The sequence below is a fragment of the Astatotilapia calliptera genome, chromosome 7, assembly GCF_964374335.1.
Source record: "Astatotilapia calliptera chromosome 7, fAstCal68.1, whole genome shotgun sequence".
NCBI lineage: Eukaryota > Metazoa > Chordata > Actinopteri > Cichliformes > Cichlidae > Astatotilapia > Astatotilapia calliptera.
Window position 1 is genome coordinate 41,579,169 of NC_137428.1, and position 22,594 is coordinate 41,601,762.

The 22,594-nt window shown below is 40.7% G+C and overlaps 2 long non-coding RNA genes across 2 annotated transcripts; both read left to right on the top strand.

The window, feature by feature from the left end:
* Positions 1–727: 727 nt before the first annotated feature.
* On the top strand, positions 728–2,187 carry LOC145429723 (uncharacterized). The gene is made up of 3 exons (XR_013910007.1): positions 728–798; positions 893–961; positions 1,773–2,187. It is a non-coding gene; the product is annotated as an uncharacterized LOC145429723 (long non-coding RNA).
* A 7,044-nt stretch (positions 2,188–9,231) lies between these two features.
* On the top strand, positions 9,232–10,689 carry LOC145429869 (uncharacterized). The gene is made up of 3 exons (XR_013910203.1): positions 9,232–9,302; positions 9,397–9,465; positions 10,275–10,689. It is a non-coding gene; the product is annotated as an uncharacterized LOC145429869 (long non-coding RNA).
* Positions 10,690–22,594: the final 11,905 nt, after the last annotated feature.

The window sequence follows — 22,594 nt, forward strand, 5'->3', positions numbered from 1 at the left end:
GCAGGACTGAGGTAGGCGGAGGTTTACCCTGGTGTAGGTGTGCTGCAGCGGTCATTTGAAGAATCCCCGAGTTTCTCTGAATTTCCCATTACGTCGTAGCGTACTCGGTGCTTGCTTGGAAGTTTAGGGGTTTTTTTTGCTGTAAAAAGAATTTTTCTTCCCACACACAACGGACGCTAATGTTTTTGTCACTTTTTATGGAATCAAACTTAAAGTAAGGTCAGTACTTCCACGCTTTAAACACTGCACGCTCATACTCTCTCCGGCACTCGATATATGATCCACTGTTGATCTGCACACAGCTGTTGTCACGAATGTCGCACTCGCTTACGTCACTGTCGTGAGACATTCTCACAAAAAAATCACGGTTTTAGTAACGCAGTAACGCAGCGTTCCTACGGGAAGTAACAGTAATCTAATTACCGTTTTTGCAATAGTAATTGTAACCCAGTTCCTAAAATCATCTCAAACAGAAAGAGAAAAAAAATTAAAACATTTAATGTTCATTGTTCTGTTCTTACTGTCCCGGTTAATGAAAGTGAAATGAGATCAAAATAATTATTTAAACATAGAAGGGATGCAGATTATATATGATATGCTCTGGTCAAACAAGGGTTAAGTTTTCTCAGAGGGTTGATGAGCTCTGATGAGAGCCAATTGTTTTACCCCACTCCTCACATGTCAGCCAATCGGTGAAGCTCTAGGCAGCTCTTGTCCCTCCTTAGTACCAGCTCCCAAGTTTTCAGTCTCTTGCTTCTACAGCCGAACAGAGCAGACGGACTAAAACTTTTGTTATCGGTAAGCTGGAGAAATTAACCTCTAACGAGTTAAAAGAAATACCATCTAAACTGATATTTTTCACAAATTATGTATTTGCACTTTTGTTGTCAAGGGCAGAGCGAAACCGGAGGGTTTACTGAGCTGTGGCTCCATGTAAATGCTGAGCATCCACTCGACGGCGGTAAGCTAAATGTGGCTAATCAGACACGTGATGTGCGGAGTGTGGGTACAGTTGTTCGATGTCTCTGAAACGCTGTTGTTATGCTAGTTAGATCGTTAACTAAGTCATTAACATGTGAAAAGCTGTAAATGGTTAAAGCAGCTAAAAATAACTTTATGAGAGATAATTGTAATCAGACTTTATCCTGCTTCCTGTTTAAATTTTGATGTCAATCAGTTGTTTTACAATACTCAGTATTGAACACTTGGAGGTAATTTTTAGTGTATTTCCACTTGTACTGGTAGGCCTATGGTACAAGCGGGATTAAGCACGTCTATTTTAATACTCCTATTTGTGGACTGAGTCCTTGTGTTTACGTGTTATTGAAATTGATTATTTGCACTTTGTTCAATTTCTGATAAGCATTTGCATATTATTCCATTTCTTAAAAGGGGTAATATACTTATTTATTTGTGATTAGATATATATATATGTACAGTGAGTTATTTTGATCGATGTAATTAATGTTTACAATGAAAGTGAATTATATGGTGACTATAATTCCTGAATGTTTAAAACCTTGTAGATAATCTTTAATGTTACTGCAGGTTACAAATAAGTATTGAACCTTGATACTGTGAAATTTTGGATATTGATACTTTGACCTTTGAAACTTGATATTTTAATGTTGTACAACATGACTGAACTGATGATGATTGAATTGATGATAGCTGATCTGAATAGTAGTTACTGCACTGTGACACTACTTTAGTTTAATTTGTGAGAGTTATCCTTAAAGGGCACGTGACATATATTTGGCCATTGTTTATAGGTCAGGTTTTTATATGGGACGAATCCAAAGACCAGGTCAGCGATTCCAGAACCCAGAGTGTTCCAGTGTTCACTGGATGGCGAGCCAACCCAAGATCCTAGGAGACGATATACATGTACACGCACACTCATTTGCACATTGATGGACTACAATCCTCTACTGTACAAGTAGTACGGTAGGACAGACAATCACACACACACTCCTAGTCAGACGAATTCTATGGGCCCCACCGGTACCATTTGGACTTAAAAAAGACTAATTCTTTTACTTGTGCACAATTTTATTTAATTCTATTTTTTTTTTGCTACTTTGGGGGAAATTTTTATACTTGACATTCTGTTAAAACCTGTTGTAATACTGTGTTGTTTACAAATTTCTTTTACAAGGCTTAACATCACTAAAGTACTTTTAAAGCCACATAACTGTGTTTGTCTGGTTTCTCTGCCATTCGTGTACCAGAGCTCTAAGAGTCGTTCTCAGTCTTCTGACACTAGCCCAAATTGCTTATTACTTTGGTAATTATCCATCGGTACTTTATGTAACTCCACGTAAGTGCTACAAAAGTGGCGAGCCAGCCAGGAGCTCTTTGGTGCATGAATATCAGCAGTGAAACCTCCTTAAAGTGTGTATTGTCATTGAAACATCTTTTGCTATTGCCACAAGATGGATTTTGTATTGAGCTCAGGTATCAAAGTCCCCAATGCAGTAATTGTTAGTGGTACACTCAATTCATTGGATGATGAAGGGGTTCTTGACTTTTTGAAGCAGTATGGTACCTTTAGAGCCGTCCCAGTTGTAGATCCAAACTCAGAATTTTTCAAAAACCTGATCGTCGAGTACCGAAGTGGTAACGCCATTGATGCCTTAACTGATCTTTTGCCATACACATATGAAGTTGAAGGGAAGCCCGGTGTAAAATACCATGTAAGAGCTCTCTCCAGCGTTTACACTGCCAAGGTGGGTGGCAGTGCTACTAAGTCCTACTTAGATGAAATAAAGCAGGTGGCAAAACTGAGTGGCAAAAGTTTTGAAGAGGTACTGAAGTCGATGATGACAGAGATCAGTGAAATCATTGGGAGTTCAGAGATCGATGATGAATGTATGCTCTCCTCCATGCAAGTTGATGATCCAGACAGGGAGAACCAGCTTCACCCCTCTCTTGAAACTTCTGAGATTGCACGCCAGCAGTTTTCTGAAGATCCACCCCAGGTAGGATTGATTCAAGGTGGTGCGGAGCCACACCTACCTGTTGATTTCAAAAAGAGCCCATTTAGTGCGGCAAACAGTTTCAACCCACCTGAAATTCAGAAAGTCATTGTGGAACACATCGTGAAGAAAGATGACTTGATTGCACATTCATATTCTCCAATGAGACTCCGGTCATTCTCTGGCAGGATCCCCAGACCCAGCGGTGAGACAGATTATGACACATGGCGTTCACATGTCGAACTTCTCAGGAAAGACCCTGCCATGTCTGAACTTCAAAAATCTAGAAAGATCTTTGAGAGCTTGTTGTCCCCTGCAGCTGACATTGTCAACAGACTGAGCCCAGAAGCTACACCTGAGACTTACCTTCAGTTGTTGGATGCAGCTTTTGGAACAGTGGAAGATGGAGAGGAGCTTTTCGCCCAATTCATGAACACTCTTCAGGATCCTGGTGAAAAGGCCTCTGCGTACCTCTGCCGTCTTCAGGGCGCATTGAACCTTACTCTGAAGAGGGGAGGAGTCTCTGCTGGGGATGCCGATAAACACATTCTCAAGCAGTTTTGTCGTGGATGTTGGGACCACACCTTGCTCTCAGATCTTAATCTTGAAAACAAGAAAAGCCAACCCCCAACATTCTCAGAACTTCTATTAATGCTCCGGACAGAAGAAGATAGACTGGCAGCTAAAGCTACACGGATGAAGAAACACCTTGGCTCAACCCGGCAGCGGGTTGTGGCGCACTGTCAAAAGACTTGCACCTGTAGTGAGCTACAGGCAGTGACTCAATCTGATTCTGACCCGTTGACAGATCTGAGGAAGCAAGTTGCATCCCTACAGAGTCAGCTTACTAATTTGATGGCAAAGAAACAGAAGAAAAGCTCGAAGCCTAAGGACAAGGCCGAGTGTGATTTACGTGAGATGGCTATGGCAACACCTAGCATCAAGGTCACAAGTGCGAAGCCTGCCAACTTGCGGCAGAGCACCCAGCCAAAACCATGGTACTGCTTCAAGTGTGGTCAGGATGGCCACATCTCAGCAAGTTGCAGTAATGACCCAGACCCCACTCTTGTCGCTGATAAGAGGAAGCAATTGAGAGAGAAGCGTCGCATTTGGGAGATGCAAAACACTCCATCTGCTGACCAGGATTTTTAGACGCAGTCTCAGTTGTGGGGCAAACTGGGACTGAAGCAGGTCAACATCGTCCCGCTAAATCTGGAAGTCAAGCTAAACCAAGAGCACAGGCCACTTTGAGGCAATCCCATGTTGGAGAACAACCTTTCAGACTACCTAAGAGGCTCATAGGCACAAAGAGTACAGGTCAAGTCACGATCAAAGGTAAGGTGTGCAGTTGTCTCCTTGACACAGGTTCTCAAGTGACCACTGTCACCAAGTCCTACTATGACCAGTATTTGTCTGAGCAACAGATAGAGCCACTACATGACCTTCTGGAGGTTGAAGGGGCCAATGGGCAGCTTGTACCTTACCTGGGTTATGTTGAGATTGGAATCACCTTTCCTAAAGACTTTCTTGGTGCTGAACTAGAAGTCAAAACGCTAGCTCTAGTAGTCCCAGACACCGGGACATTAACGAAGTCTTGTGTATTGATAGGAACAAACACTCTTGATGTAGTGTATGAAATGTACAGAGAGGCAAACCCAGAGGGCTACCATCCCATTCCTCATGGGTACAGAACCGTACTCAAAGTACTGGAGTTGCGGCAAAAGCAAGGTTCAGATGAAAACGTTGGATTAGTGAGGATGCGTGGCAAGGATGAAGTGAACGTCCCAGCTGGGAAAACAGTTGTTCTTGAGGGGACAGTATCAATCAAGGAATTTTACACTGAGAGATCTGCCCTGTTGGAATATCCTTCAGTATCTTCCCTGCCTGGGGGGCTTTTGGTGCAAACCTGTCTCCTTGACTTGCCAAATAACCAGTTGTGCAAGCTACCTGTAGTAGTTTCCAATGAGTCAGAGCATGACATTACCATCCCAGCAAAGAGTGTGATTGCAGAACTCAGTGCAATACAGACTGTCCTATCTCACAAACAAATTGTGAGTGAGCCATCAGAGTGTGAACCATCCAGGACCTCTAGTGTGACATTTGACTTTGCCGACTCTCCCATCCCTTCTGACTGGAAAGACCGCATTACTCAAAAGCTGAGCAGTATGCCAGAGGTCTTCGCCCAGACTGATCTGGATTTTGGAAGGACAGACAAGGTCAAACACCACATTAAGCTATCAGATGAGACACCATTCAAACACAGAGCCCGACCGATTCACCCGCACGACATAGAGGCTGTTCGAAAGCATTTGCAAGAGCTTCTCGCAACTGGAGTAATCCGCGAGAGCGAGTCCCCATTCTCTTCGCCAATTGTTGTGGTCAGGAAGAAGAACGGTCAGGTACGTCTGTGTGTTGACTACCGTAAGTTAAACTTACAAACAGTGAAAGATGCATACGCCCTCCCAAGACTGGATGACACCTTCACCGCACTCTCAGGTTCCAAGTGGTTCAGTACACTCGATCTTAAATCCGGCTATTATCAGATCGAAGTTGCAGAGAGTGACAAGCCCAAGACTGCCTTTGTCTGTCCATTGGGTTTCTGGGAGTTCAACCGTATGCCACAGGGAGTGACAAACGCGCCAAGTACTTTTCAGAGGCTTATGGAGAGATGCATGGGAGACATAAATCTGAAGGAAGTTGTTGTTTTCCTGGATGATCTCATAGTTTTCTCGAAAACCCTTGAGGAGCATGAAGCCAGACTCATGAAAGTCCTGGAGCGCTTAAAGGAGTATGGCTTAAAGCTGTCCCCCGAGAAGTGCAAGTTCTTCCAGTCCTCAGTTCGGTACTTGGGGCATGTTGTTTCTCGACACGGAGTAGAAACCGACCCAGAAAAGACAGCCACACTTAAAACTTGGCCAGTCCCTCAGAACCTTAAGGAGCTGAGATCCTTCCTTGGGTTCTGTGGATATTACAGACGGTTTGTTAAAGGCTACTCAAGTATTGTGAAACCGCTGAACGATCTAACGTCCGGTTATCCACCACTGAGGAAGCATTGCAAATCGAAAGGGAGGAGTAATCAGTATCACGATCCAAAGGAGCCGTTTTATGGACGGTGGACCCCTGCATGCCAGAAAGCATTTGAGGCTATCATTGAGAAGCTAACGTCGCCTCCAGTCCTGGCCTTTGCTGACCCAAAGCTGCCTTACATCCTTCATACGGATGCGAGCACTACGGGCCTTGGAGCAGCCTTATACCAGGAGCAGGAGGGACAGCTGCGTGTTATCGCCTACGCGAGTAGAGGTTTGTCAAGTAGTGAGTCCCGCTATCCAGCACATAAGCTCGAGTTTTTGGCTTTAAAGTGGGCTGTAACAGAGAAGCTGAGTGACTACCTCTATGGCAATCAGTTCACCGTTGTCACAGACTCAAACCCTCTGACCTACATCCTCACCTCAGCAAAACTCGATGCAACCAGTTACAGGTGGTTGGCGTCCCTCTCTACCTTCAATTTCAGACTCCAGTATCGTTCTGGAAAACAAAATGGAGATGCCGATGGACTCTCGCGTCGTCCTCATGGCAGGCTACCTGATGACCTTACATCTCAAAAAGAGAGAGACCGGATATGCCAGTTCGCAAAACAACATCTGTCAGATCCAGACAATATTGACTCAGTCGATCAGGACGTTGTTCATGCTATCTGTGAGAGACAGTTTGTTTATCATTCAACCACCTCTGAAGCTTTGGGTGATGATGCAGGTATAACCCTTGTCGAAAGTCTTGCCATTTCTGGAGATGCTATACCTGACAGCTTTGAGCAGGAAGAAACATTGGGAGGCTTACACATCATTCCCCACCTGTCACCGGCAGATCTCAGAGACAGCCAGAGATCTGATCGGTGCATCAGACATGTTATTACCCAGATGGAGAGTGGGGAGAAACCCCCTCCCACATTGAGGAAAGAACTTCCAGACGTAGTCCTGTTGCTGAGAGAGTTGAACAGGTTCGAGCTGTGCAATGACATTCTCTACAGAACACGAAGAGAAGGCGGTAATAAACATTACCAGTTGGTCTTACCTGAAGACCTGCGAGAGTCTGTGTTGACAAGCCTACATGACAATATGGGTCATATGGGAATAGAGCGCACACTCGATCTGGTCAGAGCCAGGTTCTATTGGCCAAGAATGTCCTCAGATGTGGAGAAAAAGATAAAGACCTGCCACAGGTGTGTGCGCAGGAAAACGTTACCTGAGAAGGCTGCACCTTTGGTGAATATCATGACGACAAGACCCCTCGAGCTAGTCTGCATGGATTTCCTATCCATTGAACCAGACAGCAGTAATGTGAAAGATGTTCTTGTCATCACAGATCATTTTACTAAATATGCAGTCGCTATCCCAACATCGAACCAAAAAGCTCGGACTGTCGCAAAGTGTCTGTGGGACCATTTCATAGTACACTATGGGATTCCTGAAAAATTACACAGCGATCAAGGGCCTGATTTTGAGTCTCAGTTGATCAAGGGGCTGTGTGAAGTAGCAGGCATACAGAAGATTCGGACTACGCCGTACCACCCCAGGGGCAACCCGGTGGAGCGTTTTAACCGAACACTCTTAAGTATGCTTGGAACTCTGGAGAACAAAGACAAGTCACATTGGAAGGATTTTGTAAAGCCTTTAGTTCATGCGTACAACTGTACCAAGAACGAGGTAACTGGATTCACACCGTATGAGCTGATGTTTGGGCGTCAGCCACGGTTGCCTGTCGATTTGGCTTTCGGTTTACCTGTGAGAGAACAACAAAACAAGTCACACTCCCAATATGTTAAGGACCTCAAATCCCATCTTGAGGAGAGCTATAGAATAGCTACATGGAGTGCTGCAAAGGTAGCCGAAAGGAACAAAACCAGATTTGACAAACATGTGACCACATCTACCTTGGAAATCGGGGACCGAGTGCTGGTCAGGAACATACGCATTCGAGGAAAACACAAACTCGCCGATAAATGGGAGCAGACCGTCCATGTGGTGGTGAAACGAGCTGGAGACCTCCCTGTCTACACCGTTAAACCAGAGGGCGGGGATGGCCCCATACGCACCCTACACAGAGACCTCTTACTCCCTTGTGGGTTCCTCTCTGCAGCCAAGGAAGTGAAACCTGAACAACCAGAACCCAAGAAAAGGCCCAGAACGCGACGGACCACTCAGAAAGACAATGAAAGAGCAGATCACCCCTCGGACGAGGATGATATTGTTTCAGTCCACTGGTTTGCAGATAGATCAGTGCCAAATGACTCGGCGTACATTGTCAAGCGAGATCTTCTGCTGACCCATAAATCAAGTCTTGGTCAAGATGATGTGACTGCAGATCAAGACAAGTTGGCTGGTAATGCTCCAGCTTGTGCAGACACCATCTCCGATGTTGTTCCAGCCAGTCATGCTGACCATAACCAACCTTATGACAATCAGATTGCGAGTTATGGAGAAGCCTTGTATGGGGAAGACTTAGCCGGAAATGACGAACCTGAAAAGGAAAGAGACTTACCCGGAAATGACGAACCTGAAAAGGAAAGAGACTTACCCGGAAATGACGAACCTGAAAAGGAAAGAGACTTACCTTCTACGGATCGCCCTGACATGAGGGATGAACAAATCCTACTTCTTTCGGACATGTTAGGGAGTGATGAGGAAGGAGAGGACTTGATATTTGACAGGGAAACAGTAAACAAAGAGAGAGATGAACAAACAAGCAAAGAAATTCCTGTTCGAAGATCAGAAAGAAGTCGCCAGCCACCAAAAAGGCTAGACTATGCTGAATTGGGAAATCCCCTTGTCACTGTGGTCAAATCATTATTTCAGGGTTTAACCACAGCTTTCATTGACTCTTTAAATTCTAAAGCTGAATTATTGTTCTTAGATGATGCAGTTCACAGTAGACATGCAAAGGGACTTGCATGAATTCAAGAGGGGAGGGTGTAACCCAGTTCCTAAAATCATCTCAAACAGAAAGAGAAAAAAAATTAAAACATTTAATGTTCATTGTTCTGTTCTTACTGTCCCGGTTAATGAAAGTGAAATGAGATCAAAATAATTATTTAAACATAGAAGGGATGCAGATTATATATGATATGCTCTGGTCAAACAAGGGTTAAGTTTTCTCAGAGGGTTGATGAGCTCTGATGAGAGCCAATTGTTTTACCCCACTCCTCACATGTCAGCCAATCGGTGAAGCTCTAGGCAGCTCTTGTCCCTCCTTAGTACCAGCTCCCAAGTTTTCAGTCTCTTGCTTCTACAGCCGAACAGAGCAGACGGACTAAAACTTTTGTTATCGGTAAGCTGGAGAAATTAACCTCTAACGAGTTAAAAGAAATACCATCTAAACTGATATTTTTCACAAATTATGTATTTGCACTTTTGTTGTCAAGGGCAGAGCGAAACCGGAGGGTTTACTGAGCTGTGGCTCCATGTAAATGCTGAGCATCCACTCGACGGCGGTAAGCTAAATGTGGCTAATCAGACACGTGATGTGCGGAGTGTGGGTACAGTTGTTCGATGTCTCTGAAACGCTGTTGTTATGCTAGTTAGATCGTTAACTAAGTCATTAACATGTGAAAAGCTGTAAATGGTTAAAGCAGCTAAAAATAACTTTATGAGAGATAATTGTAATCAGACTTTATCCTGCTTCCTGTTTAAATTTTGATGTCAATCAGTTGTTTTACAATACTCAGTATTGAACACTTGGAGGTAATTTTTAGTGTATTTCCACTTGTACTGGTAGGCCTATGGTACAAGCGGGATTAAGCACGTCTATTTTAATACTCCTATTTGTGGACTGAGTCCTTGTGTTTACGTGTTATTGAAATTGATTATTTGCACTTTGTTCAATTTCTGATAAGCATTTGCATATTATTCCATTTCTTAAAAGGGGTAATATACTTATTTATTTGTGATTAGATATATATATGTACAGTGAGTTATTTTGATCGATGTAATTAATGTTTACAATGAAAGTGAATTATATGGTGACTATAATTCCTGAATGTTTAAAACCTTGTAGATAATCTTTAATGTTACTGCAGGTTACAAATAAGTATTGAACCTTGATACTGTGAAATTTTGGATATTGATACTTTGACCTTTGAAACTTGATATTTTAATGTTGTACAACATGACTGAACTGATGATGATTGAATTGATGATAGCTGATCTGAATAGTAGTTACTGCACTGTGACACTACTTTAGTTTAATTTGTGAGAGTTATCCTTAAAGGGCACGTGACATATATTTGGCCATTGTTTATAGGTCAGGTTTTTATATGGGACGAATCCAAAGACCAGGTCAGCGATTCCAGAACCCAGAGTGTTCCAGTGTTCACTGGATGGCGAGCCAACCCAAGATCCTAGGAGACGATATACATGTACACGCACACTCATTTGCACATTGATGGACTACAATCCTCTACTGTACAAGTAGTACGGTAGGACAGACAATCACACACACACTCCTAGTCAGACGAATTCTATGGGCCCCACCGGTACCATTTGGACTTAAAAAAGACTAATTCTTTTACTTGTGCACAATTTTATTTAATTCTATTTTTTTTTTGCTACTTTGGGGGAAATTTTTATACTTGACATTCTGTTAAAACCTGTTGTAATACTGTGTTGTTTACAAATTTCTTTTACAAGGCTTAACATCACTAAAGTACTTTTAAAGCCACATAACTGTGTTTGTCTGGTTTCTCTGCCATTCGTGTACCAGAGCTCTAAGAGTCGTTCTCAGTCTTCTGACACTAGCCCAAATTGCTTATTACTTTGGTAATTATCCATCGGTACTTTATGTAACTCCACGTAAGTGCTACATAATCCCTTACTTTACTCGTTACTTGCAAAAGTAATTGGATTACAGTAACGCGTTAACGCGTTACTGTAATGGACTGCTGAGTCTTGTCCTGTGGAGGTGGCTCTCCACGTTCAAGTCCAGACGCTTTTCTCTCCAAGCTCCTTAGACTACGATTTATTTAGTCAGCCACCGATTGTGCAAGTTCCCCCACTTAAAATGATGACAGAGGTCAGTAATTTGCACCAGAGGTACACTTCAACTGTGAGAGACAGAATGTGAAAAAAAAATCCATGAATTCACATGGTAGGATTTGTAAAGAATTTATTCGTAAATCAGGGTGGAAAATAAGTATTTGGTCACCTCAAACAAGGAAAATCTCTGGCTCTCACAGACCTGTAACGTCTTCTGTAAGAAGCTTTTCTGTCCCCCACTCGTTACCTGTATGAATGGCACCTGTTTGAACTCATCATCTGTATAAAAGACACCTGTCCACAGCCTCAAACAGCCAGACTCCAAACTCCGCCATGGCCAAGACCAAAGAGCTTTCGAAGGACACCAGGAAAAGTATTGTAGACCTGCACCAGACTGGGAAGAGTGAATCTACAATAGGCAAGCAGCTTGGTGTGAAAAAATCAACTGTGAGAGCAATCATCAGAAAATGGAAGACATACAAGACCACTGATAATCTCCCTCGATCTGGGGCTCCACGCAAGATCTCATCCCGTGGGATCAAAATGATCATGAGAACGGTGAGCAAAGATCCCAGAACCACACGGGGGGACCTGGTGAATGACCTGCAGAGAGCTGGGACCAAAGTAACAAAGATCACCATCAGTAACACACTACAACGGCAGGGAATCAAATCCCGCAGTGCCAGACGTGTTCCGCTGCTGAAGCCAGTGCATGTCCAGGCCCGTCTGAAGTTTGCCAGAGAGCACATGGATGATACAGCAGAGGATTGGGAGAATGTCATGTGGTCAGATGAAACCAAAGTAGAACTTTTTGGTATAAACTCAACTCGTCGTGTTTGGAGGAAGAAGAATACTGAGTTGCATCCCAAGAACACCATACCTACTGTGAAGCATGGGGGTGGAAACATCATGCTATGGGGCTGTTTTTCTGCCAAGGGGACAGGACGACTGATCCGTGTTAAGGACAGAATGAATGGGGCCATGTATCGTGAGATTTTGAGCCAAAACCTCCTTCCATCAGTGAGAACTTTGAAGATGAAACGAGGCTGGGTCTTCCAACATGACAATGATCCAAAACACACCGCCCGGGCAACAAAGGAGTGGCTCCGTAAGAAGCATTTGAAAGTCCTGGAGTGGCCTAGCCAGTCTCCAGACCTCAACCCCATAGAAAATCTGTGGCGGGAGTTGAAAGTCCGTGTTGCTCGGCGACAGCCCCAAAACATCACTGCTCTCGAGAAGATCTGCATGGAGGAATGGGCCAAAATACCAGCTACTGTGTGTGCAAACCTGGTAAAGACCTATAGTAAACGTTTGACCTCTGTTATTGCCAACAAAGGTTATGTTACAAAGTATTGAGTTGTATTTTTGTTATTGACCAAATACTTATTTTCCACCCTGATTTACGAATAAATTCTTTACAAATCCTACCATGTGGATTCATGGATTTTTCTTTCACATTCTGTCTCTCACAGTTGAAGTGTACCTCTGGTGCAAATTACTGACTTCTGTCATCATTTTAGGTGGAGGAACTTGCACAATCGGTGGCTGACTAAATACTTTTTTGCCCCACTGTATGTGCTCTTTAATCCTTTCTAAAGCCCTTCTCCACCGACTGAACCCTTCCGTTTTCCAGGTTTTGTGACTTGTGTACTTTTCATCATTTAAGAAAAGACGGCAGCTGAAACAAACCATGGCATCAGCACTTGGAGAATACTCTAGCCATGGATTATTCTCATACCACTTCTTTTGAAACGATCGTCCCTCTTCATTCTTTGGATATGATGACAGTACTGGTTGGCAGGGTCCAATATTGTCACACATTTGAATAAAGGCCTCATCATACTGTATGTGGAATTTTATGACATGGGCAGGATCAGTTGGGTGTGTCCAAGTAGGTTTGAGAATGTCCTCTCTATGGCTTCACTCTTCTACTCTCTGAGCTCTGTCTCACTCTCTGACATTCTCACTCCAGTCTCTTTCTCCTGGCTTGCCCTTTCCTCTACATTCTCTCTAGTCTGTGACTCAGGCTTTGCCTCGCTTCCTCCTTCCATCTCCTCATCTGAACTATCACCCTCCACTTGCTGTTTATCTAAGAACAACACACAATTTAATATCGCATTAATCTATTATTTAATTATCTACACTTAACAACTTTTGCACCTAGTCCATGGTAAAGTAATGATAGAAAATGTTGTAGAACCAAAACACTGCAACTGTTATTATTGTTTTTTTTACTGCCTTACTTTCAGTCAATGTATTTTGTTTTTCACTATGCATATTTTATATGCCATTAGGTCATTTATTGTGAAAATTCTCATGTAGGAACTATTGTACTGCATGTTGGTTCCACTGGTGCACCTGAGGGAGATGCACGCCCATGTTGAAGTGTGAGCATGGCAAGTTGAAGCAAGAGAAGTCAATTTAATTCAGAGAAAGTTGTTTCTTAAAAGTATCTGTAAAGTGCTCATTTCTGCCTCAAAGCATGGGTCAGCCAGCGAGGTATGTTTGTATGTTATATAGATCATTTTATGTTTTTATTTCACTCGTCTTACTATTTCATTGAATTTTATGTTATGTTTTAGTTCGACGGTGGCGTAGTTTGTGATCAAGGTGAAGCTGTAACAACCCCAAGACCTTACAACTAACATTAAAGCCAACTTCATGCCATCAGTAAAAGAACTCTTTAATGACTTTAAGAAGAGGTAGAAGTGATAGTTTTTATCCTTGAATACGTCTACAACAACTGGTACATGTGTTATTTTTACCTGTGCTCTTTTTAATCCATCTGGTGAGGGATCCACTGCCTTTAGCAGCCTCACACAGCTTCTTTTGTAGCTGTTTCTTTTTTTCTTTTTTTTTTCAGATATTTTTATTAAAGTTTCTGCATCCATTTTTACAAAAGACAAATTGAACAATACCGTTTTCTTTTTGAAGAACATAAAACAATATGAAACATACACTCCCACCTCATAATTATAGGAGTACCAGTGGGTGTACAAAAAGAAAAAAGAAAGGGTCCAATCTAATAATACAAGTAGCAAACCCTGGAGTACAAGATAACAGTTCCTGAGTGTACAAGAGAGATGTGGAGAGTTTCAAAGCCCACACCCCCACACAGACACAGAGAAAACAAAACACACAAACCAAGAAAAAACAAAACAAAAAGACAAAAACAAAACACAAACATAATGAGTGGTCAGCTTAGTTGTAGAGATAAGTCAATTCTGTAAGAGAAAAGAAATATGTATAAAGTAGGTAAGTAAATGCCATCATAAGGTGCAGGCACAATAGAGTCCATATACTTAAACTTAAACATCTTACTTAAACATAAGATAAAATAAAATATAATAAAGTCTGAGCTGGCTAATTGGGAGCGTTGCGAGACCGCAAAGTCTGAACATGGTCAAAAAAGGGTTGCCAGGTCTTAAAAAATTTGGCCATAGACCCACGCAGGGTGAATTTAATCTTTTCGAGTTTGCTAAAATGCAAAGCGTCTCTGATCCAGATTTCCCAGGATGGGGGAGAAGGGGACTTCCAACATAACAATATTCTGCGTCTTGCCAATAAGGTGAGAAATGCTACCAGATCCGCTTGGAGCGTCGGCAAGGCAACTGTATCAGGAAGAACCCCAAACAAAGCAGTTAAGGGCACAGGTTGGAGGGTTAGCTGGATGATCTTTGATAAAGTCAGAAAAATATTAATCCAGTATTGTTTGAGGGATGGACATGACCAAAACATATGTATTAGAGAGGCAGGTGTTTGATGACAACGGTCGCAATCAGGGCTAAGGTTGGGGTATATTTGAGCTAGTCTGACTTTAGTCCAGTGTACACGGTGCAAAATCTTACATTGAATCAGCCCGTGTTTGGCACATAATGAGGAGCCATGGACCCGGTAAAGAATTTTATCCCAAGAGTCATCCTGAATCACACACCCCAAATCCTGCTCCCATGCCATTTTAATAGCCGAGGTTGAGGAGTTGCCAAAGGAACATATTCTCCCATACAAACAAGAGATCAGGCCCTGTGATGAAGGGGGAGGCGATAGAAGGTTATCAAAGTCATGATAAGGAGGTCTAGATGGGAACTGAGAGGATTTCTCCTTAACAAAACTCCGGATTTGTAAGTAGCGAAAAAAGTGACTTTTTGGAAGGCCAAATTTCAATGAGAGCTGTTCAAAGGAGGCAAATGTATTCTGAATGTACAGATCAGAAAAAGACCTGATACCCAAAGAGGCCCACAAATAAAAAGCACCATCAACTAATGAAGGCTGAAAGGAGGGATTTTTCAAAATGGGTGACTGAAGGGAAAAAAAGGTCAACTTAAAATAACGACGAAATTGATACCATATTTTCAAGGTAACTTTGACAATAGAGTTATTATAAGAACCTGCACTCGGAGGCTGCTTTTGGGCATAAATCAGGGCTGGTAAAGAGGATGAGGCACAAGAAGAAGTCTCCAAACTCAGCCAGGCCGGGGCATTATTCATGCCTTCCCCCTGTAGCCAGTACCTGAGAATACGAATATTACATGCCCAATAATAGAACATAAGGTTTGGTAAAGCCATCCCCCCCATCTTTTTCAGTCTTTGAAGATATGTCTTGCGTATTCTAGGGTTTTTTTTTGTTCCAAATGAACCCAGACAGAATCTTGTAGCTGTTTCTTTCTCCTCTCCTTACGAGGCATGTCTGGAATATTTTTTATATTGTTAGTAATAATTTTTAAAAATCTATACACATAAAACACACACACATGCACATGCAGTGCTTATTAAATGTTTAAACTGTAGAGATACAATAATTTTACTGCTGTAAAATCAGCATTTTATCTAATTTGAAATATAAACCTAATATCATCTGTTACCTAATATATTTTCTTTAAAAACAGTGGGGTTTTTTTGAAAATCATAATTATAATAATCCATAATTATGTGGATATCCATATTAGATCGTTTTTAGTGAAATAAAAGTCCTCCAGAAAAGAAGGGAAAAGTCCTGTAACTTACTTTAAAACAAAACATGTTTCCTAAAACGGTGGACAGAGCTACAGACCCCCTTGTAACACCCCTACCCAGTTAGCTAGCAGTTAATGACCACCACTACTTGTGCAGTTCATAAAAGGACATGTATGTTTGTCACGCTGTTGCACAAACAGCACGTTCATTTATTTCAGTTCATTAGTTTTTATAGACTATAGTGTGCGCTGTACACCCTACTTACTGTTTTTGTTTCAGTCTGCACCTTCCAATTAATTTGCCTGCTTCTCCTCCACCACCTAGCCTGTAGAAAATGCGCATGTACTTTGCGAGCTCATTCCAGGTGTTGTGCCAAAAAGTGGTTGTCTGCCAAAAAGTGGTTTCCGGTATTTGCCAAAAACTGACTGCTTGTATTTAAACTGCTATAAATAACTTGTTGGTCTATAATATGTGAAACATATGTCAAATGTATCCCTCATGAATGATACCAAGTCATCTTGAGCAACAAACAACATTCCTGTAACAAGGTAGAAGCCGCAATCAGTTTTTGGCACTGACTTTTATGTATCCTTTATTCTTGTTGACTTTGAAAATGTCTCTTTTAAGAGTAATCTGGCCACGAGGACAGCTGAAATTGCAACAAATGCAAAAAAATAGTTCTGTAAACATATTTTAAGTACAATAACACAGTTACAGAAACAGGTAATTTTTTAAATTTTATATATAACCCCTTTGTAATACCTGTTCACCAAAGTCTATTTAGCAACATACGGAACGATATTACACATAAAAAAAACACACGGAAACTTTGGAAATCAGCTTTTGGCAGGCAATTAGTGATGGGTCGGTCGCGAACGAAACGGCTCTTAGAGCCCGATCTTTGACGTGAACGACGCGAGCCGGCTCCTTATCGCGAGCCGTGGGTTTTTTTCTTTTTCTTTCTCTCACCCTCTCTATCGCACTTTTTTCCGCTTCACTACGCACGCAAGCCTTGTGCTTTGCGCTGGGAGGAGGGGGAAGGGACGGTAGTTACACTCTCAGCACAGGAACAGAGCGGCAGGAAGAGAGAGAGAGAGAAAGAGAGCCAGGGACAACAACGTCACATTAGAAAGGTATAGTAATCATCCACAACTATAATCAGTTGCGGATGATAAAGGATTCAGAAAGTTTATTCATGCAGGTCCATATGACACAGAATATGCATGTTCTTTTTGTTTTCATATTATAATTTCTATTTAATTGTGTTGTGGTTTGCAGTGTTTTGTGTTGTTTCACTTTAAAATTGTTTAAAAGGAAAAAGCTGAAAATTTAAATAGTTAAAAGTTAAAATATAAATAGTTGGTTTTTGTATTATATGATTTATTTATTACATTTTATGTGGAGTGAATAAATAAAAGTATATTTACGGTACCCTAGAGACAAAGCATGTAAAAACTCCAAAACGCGTACAAAAGACAACAGAAGTGCTCCAGGATGCTAGGCGCAGTGTAGTGGCTACACAAGCCAGGAAGTACCAACGACCAGATTTGGTGTGTGGTAGTAACAGGTAAATGAACATTTTTTTTAAATTATTTGAATATATATGAGTGCTTGTGTATAAATACACAAACAATACACACATGCTTTTAGTTGTGTAATTTAAGTGATCTAGGTAGCTCTGTTTTGGAAGTTCAGTTAAAACTAGAAATGTGTTTTGGAGTTTGTACGTGTTTTGTCTCTAGGGGCCACCGCATATATTTATATATAAACATATATAAATAAAACCACTTTTTTTACATTAGTAATTCCTTTTGTGTATAATTTTATATTATTGTTAATAATAAATTAATTAAAACAACCTGAGGAGCTGGTTCGGAGCTGAAAGAGCCGGCTCTTTTTAGTGAGTCGAGCCGAAAGAGCCGGTTCTCTAAAAAGAGCCGGAAATCCCATCACTACAGGCAATCTGCTCGTAATGAACGCGCTCTGCCCTCAAGGGCGAGCATTGGTTAATGGTAGTCATGTGACTGATGCAAGCCAGAACCTTTTCTTTAGCAAAATTGAGATTAATAGTTACATTTTATTGTTGAGGGGCAAAGACAGGGCTCCATACACACATACACATAAAAAAAAACAAAAAAACCCTTCTCTCCTCCTGCCTGTGCAAACAAGCAGCATCGTCTCCATACATCTGCTGTTTCCTTGGTTACCTGTAATGGTGCACACACACACACACACACACACACACACACACACACACACACTGGTTGTATCCCAGTTCAGGGTCTGCAGCCTTCTTTTTTTTTTTTTTTTTTTAAATACGCTTTATTGACAAAGCACAAAATACAGATATACAAATACAAAATAGCAAACACAATGTCAGGGGGTTCGTATAAAAAAGCAAAATAGACACAGTCTATTAAAGAATCACATGATATTGAACAGGGAACATAAGTTTATGGTTTTGACAGCTTTTACATTTTGAGAATGTTGTATGGTTTTAACATATTGTTTGGTTTCATTTAAAAAGCACTGAAAGGATGGTTTTGCGTTAGAAAATTTCAACTTATGTATATGAAATTTAGCCAATAATATCAATAAATTAATCAAATAAAATTTGTTTGCCCTGTGCATGTGGTACTTAAAGAAACCAAACAATATTTTCTCGTAACAAAAAGAGAACTCAGAAAAGATAAAGGAAACAACAAAAACACAAAATTCTTGCCAGAAAAGATTTGTGTATAAGCATGACCAAAATAAATGAGAAATATCTTCCTTCACACAATTACAAAATGTACAGTTAACATCAATGTCCTTTTTATAACGTACAAGAAAAGATCTGGTTGGGTAAAAACGATGAATTACTTTAAAAGATATTTCCTTTACTTTGTTATTTAATAGAAATTTTGACGGTAAGGTCCAAATCTTCTCCCATTCCAGGTCCTGGTATCAGTTATTCCAGTAGGCGACAGCCGTTGGGACACAAGTTCTGTCTTTTTGAAACAGAGTTCGTATTTCACGGTTGTTTTTCCTCTTTACAGAGGGGAAACACACCTGACCGACATAAGTAATAGCAGGATACAGTGGTATCAAATCATTAACAACAGGATTTCCAAACAACATTAAGACCCCAGCAGGGATAGCATCAAACACTATGGCATATTCCTTTGGTGGAACAGGAAGACCATATGTATTCAAAAATTCTGAGTAAGAGAGTAAACCTCCAACAGGATTTATAAGTTGTGCAACACGATGAATCCCATTATCAAACCAATTACTTAAAAACACAGACTTATGTTTGTATAAAATGTCTCTATTGTTCCAAATATAGTATCTATGTGGAGAAAAGTTGTGTTTATAAATCAATGACCAGGAAAGAAGCATTTGTTTATGAAAGTTGGATAGTTTTAAAGGGATTTTATTGATATTGTAATTACAAAGCAAAAGAAAGTGTCATGGTTCTGGGTCAGTTTCGACCCAGTATTTTGAATTTTGATTGATTAGTTTATTTTTGAGTGTTTGTTGTGGTTTTGGGCGCTATGAGTATTATTATTAAAATGATTATTATTATTAGAATTCTATGTTTCTGTTTATTCATGTTTAAGGATTTGTTCTCGGTTGTATTTCACGTTTAGTTTAGTTCAGGTTCCATGTGTCATTCTGTCTGTCTCAGTGTCAGGTCGGCGTCTTGGTGTAGTGTTCTCGTTTCCTGTTTTATTGTGAAGGTCTGCGTCTCATGTGAGTGTGTTCAGTTTTACCTCTGTCTCGTCTTGTTGATTATTCCCAGCTGTGTCCACCACCTGTGTGTAATTCCCCTGCGTTTCTCTGTGTGTATTTAAGTCGTGTCCTCTGTCATTGTAGTTGCTGGTCCGTCTGTGTATTCCACCCTGCTTCATCTGTGTGTTTCCCTGCTGTCAACCGCCAAGTGTTTCTGCTCGCTTTCATTCATGTTCGGGTTCGTGTTCTGTAGTCAGTTTGTCCCCAGTCTAGTTTAGTCCTTGTTCGGTTCGCCTTTTGTCCATTTTTATTTTGTGTTTAATAAACCACCATCACACCTTTACAAGTGCCTGCGTTTGGATCCTCCTTTATTTTCCACACGGCTCATCTCACTCGCCGTGACAGAAAGTTAAGACCACCAATTTTTGAGAAAATATAATTGGAAATTAAGTTCCAAATTGAGGTTGGGTTCCTGAAAAATTGTTTAATACAGTTTATTTTAAACACACTGCTTAATGAGGAGAAGTCAAGAAAGTTTACTCCACCATGTTGGTATGAGTTGGATAAAACTGATCTTTTAATATAATGAATTCTATTCTTCCATATGAAATTATAAATAAATCTGTCAATATCTTCCAGGGTTTCTTTATTTACATCAAGAGACAAAGCACAAGTTAGAGATAAACCCTCTGCTTTCATGAGTAAAACTCTCCCTTTAATGGATAAATCCTGCTGCAGCCAAGCATTAAGCTTTTGTTGTGTTTTGTCCAAAATTGGAGTGAAATTAAGGGAGCACCTGGTGGATTGATTTTTATTACAGTTTTTTACAGACGCTAGGACACATTTCTCAATACTTAGGTCACGTTTGCAAAACTCCTCACACAGTGAGCACAACAGAAGTCTATGTGGGCTAAACTGAGGACCAGTTATCATTGTTTTGGCACAAAATGCATTCAATGACTACATCTCTCAAATTTCATGAATTATCTTCTCACTCAGACACAACAACTGCCAAAAATCTTTGTACGTACAGGACATTTTGCATGTGCTTACATACTGTTTTCAAAACTGTTAAACTTATGGCCAAAACAATAACACAATGCAAAACTTAAAAAGACAGCAAAATGCAACAGCAATATTTTATTGAAACATATTTTAAATCTAAAAATGCAGTTTAACCAGCCACAGCTGATTCTCATTGTAGATGAACATCTACACAGGTGTTACTCCTTCAATTTTTCAACTCCTTCAATTCTGGCAGCCAGACGATTCTTTCCTAGGTGTATTGGCCTAGATGACATAAGATGTGATGTGGATGAGAACCTGTGGCCAAATGGAGGAGACCGAGTAGATTAGCATTACTATTGTATGTGTATCAGTGGATGGTGTGTATACAAATTCTTGTATTTTGGGATTACTTAGTGCAAAAAAATAAAAATACATAAACAAATATTAACAAATTCTGCATGATGTCTGATTCATTCCAGTAACATATATTGAAATTATAAACAGAGATGTGTCCTTGGTTTACACAAGAAAACACTGTGTAATGCTACATGTTGTTGGTGTTTTTTAGGTCATTGTTTTGTGGGTGACAAAGTGTGTTTGTCGGCTGTCAACCTTTGCTAGTGTTCTGGAAGAATGAGTTTATTTGAGACCTGAATAAAGTGTTTTGGTAGTTGTAGTGCATTTTGAATGTGGAATGAACCGCTTTGCCAAGCTGACGGTCAGTTAGGAGAATTGTGTGAAGAGTTTTGCAAAAGTGACCTAAGTATTGTGACATGTGTCCTAGCGGCTGTAAAAAACTGTAATGACGATACCAAGGTAAGTGACAGACTCTTTCACTGGGATGCCAGCGATAGATAGACTGGTACAATTTCTAAGGGCAAGCAGTTCACATTCGCCAATGTTTAGGTGGAGTCCTGAAGCTAAAGAAAAGGCATTAATTGTGTTAATAGCCATCTGCACCTGTGAAGCATTTTTTAAAAAGAGAGTGGTATCATCAGCAAGTTGACTAATGAATATTTCTTCATCCGCAATTCTTATACCTTTCAGAGGACTGCGTTTAAGATAATCAGAGAGGAGTTGAGCAGATGAGAAATAAGTATGGGGAGATGGGGCAGCCTTGCCTGATACCACGGTTCAAGTTAAACCTAACTGATGTACCTGCTTGTAGTTTGATGGAGCAATTTACATTTTTGTACATTGTTTTAATTGCATTCTGAAAATAAGGGCCAAAGCCAAATTTGTCCAAAGCCTGAAAAATAAAACCATGTTCAATCGTATCAAACGCTTTGCAGAAATCTACAAATAAGATAAACCTATCAGCCCTACACAAATCTGCATAATCAATTAGGTCAAAAACAAGTCTAATGTTGTTGGATATCTGTTTGTTAGCCATAAAGCCAGACTGAGTTTCATCAATAATATCATTCAAAACAGCAATCTTTTGGCAAAGATCTGAGCTAGGATTTTATAATCATTATTAAGGAGGCAAATTGGCCTCCAATTGTCCATATAAGTGGGATCTTTCTTTGGCTTTGGGATTAGGGTTAACAGACCTTGTGATAAAGTGGGGGGAAGAGACTGATTTATAAGACTTTCAATGTATACATTAAGAAGAAATGGAGCCAGTTGATCTGCAAAAGTAATGTAAAATTCAGAGGTTAAGCCATCGGTTCCTGGGGATTTATTACGTTTAAGACGTGGAATAGCAGGTAGCACTTCACTAATAGATATCGGCCTATCACAGAAACTCATCTGATCTTCTTTAACTGTTTGCACATCAGGGATTTTTTCCATAAAGTTCAGAGCAGCACTCTCATCAAACTCTGACTTGTATAAATATTTATAAAAATTGGAGCAACAGGTGGAGACTTTTCAGAGGTCATCAATTATAATACCGCCAATATTAAGTCTCCG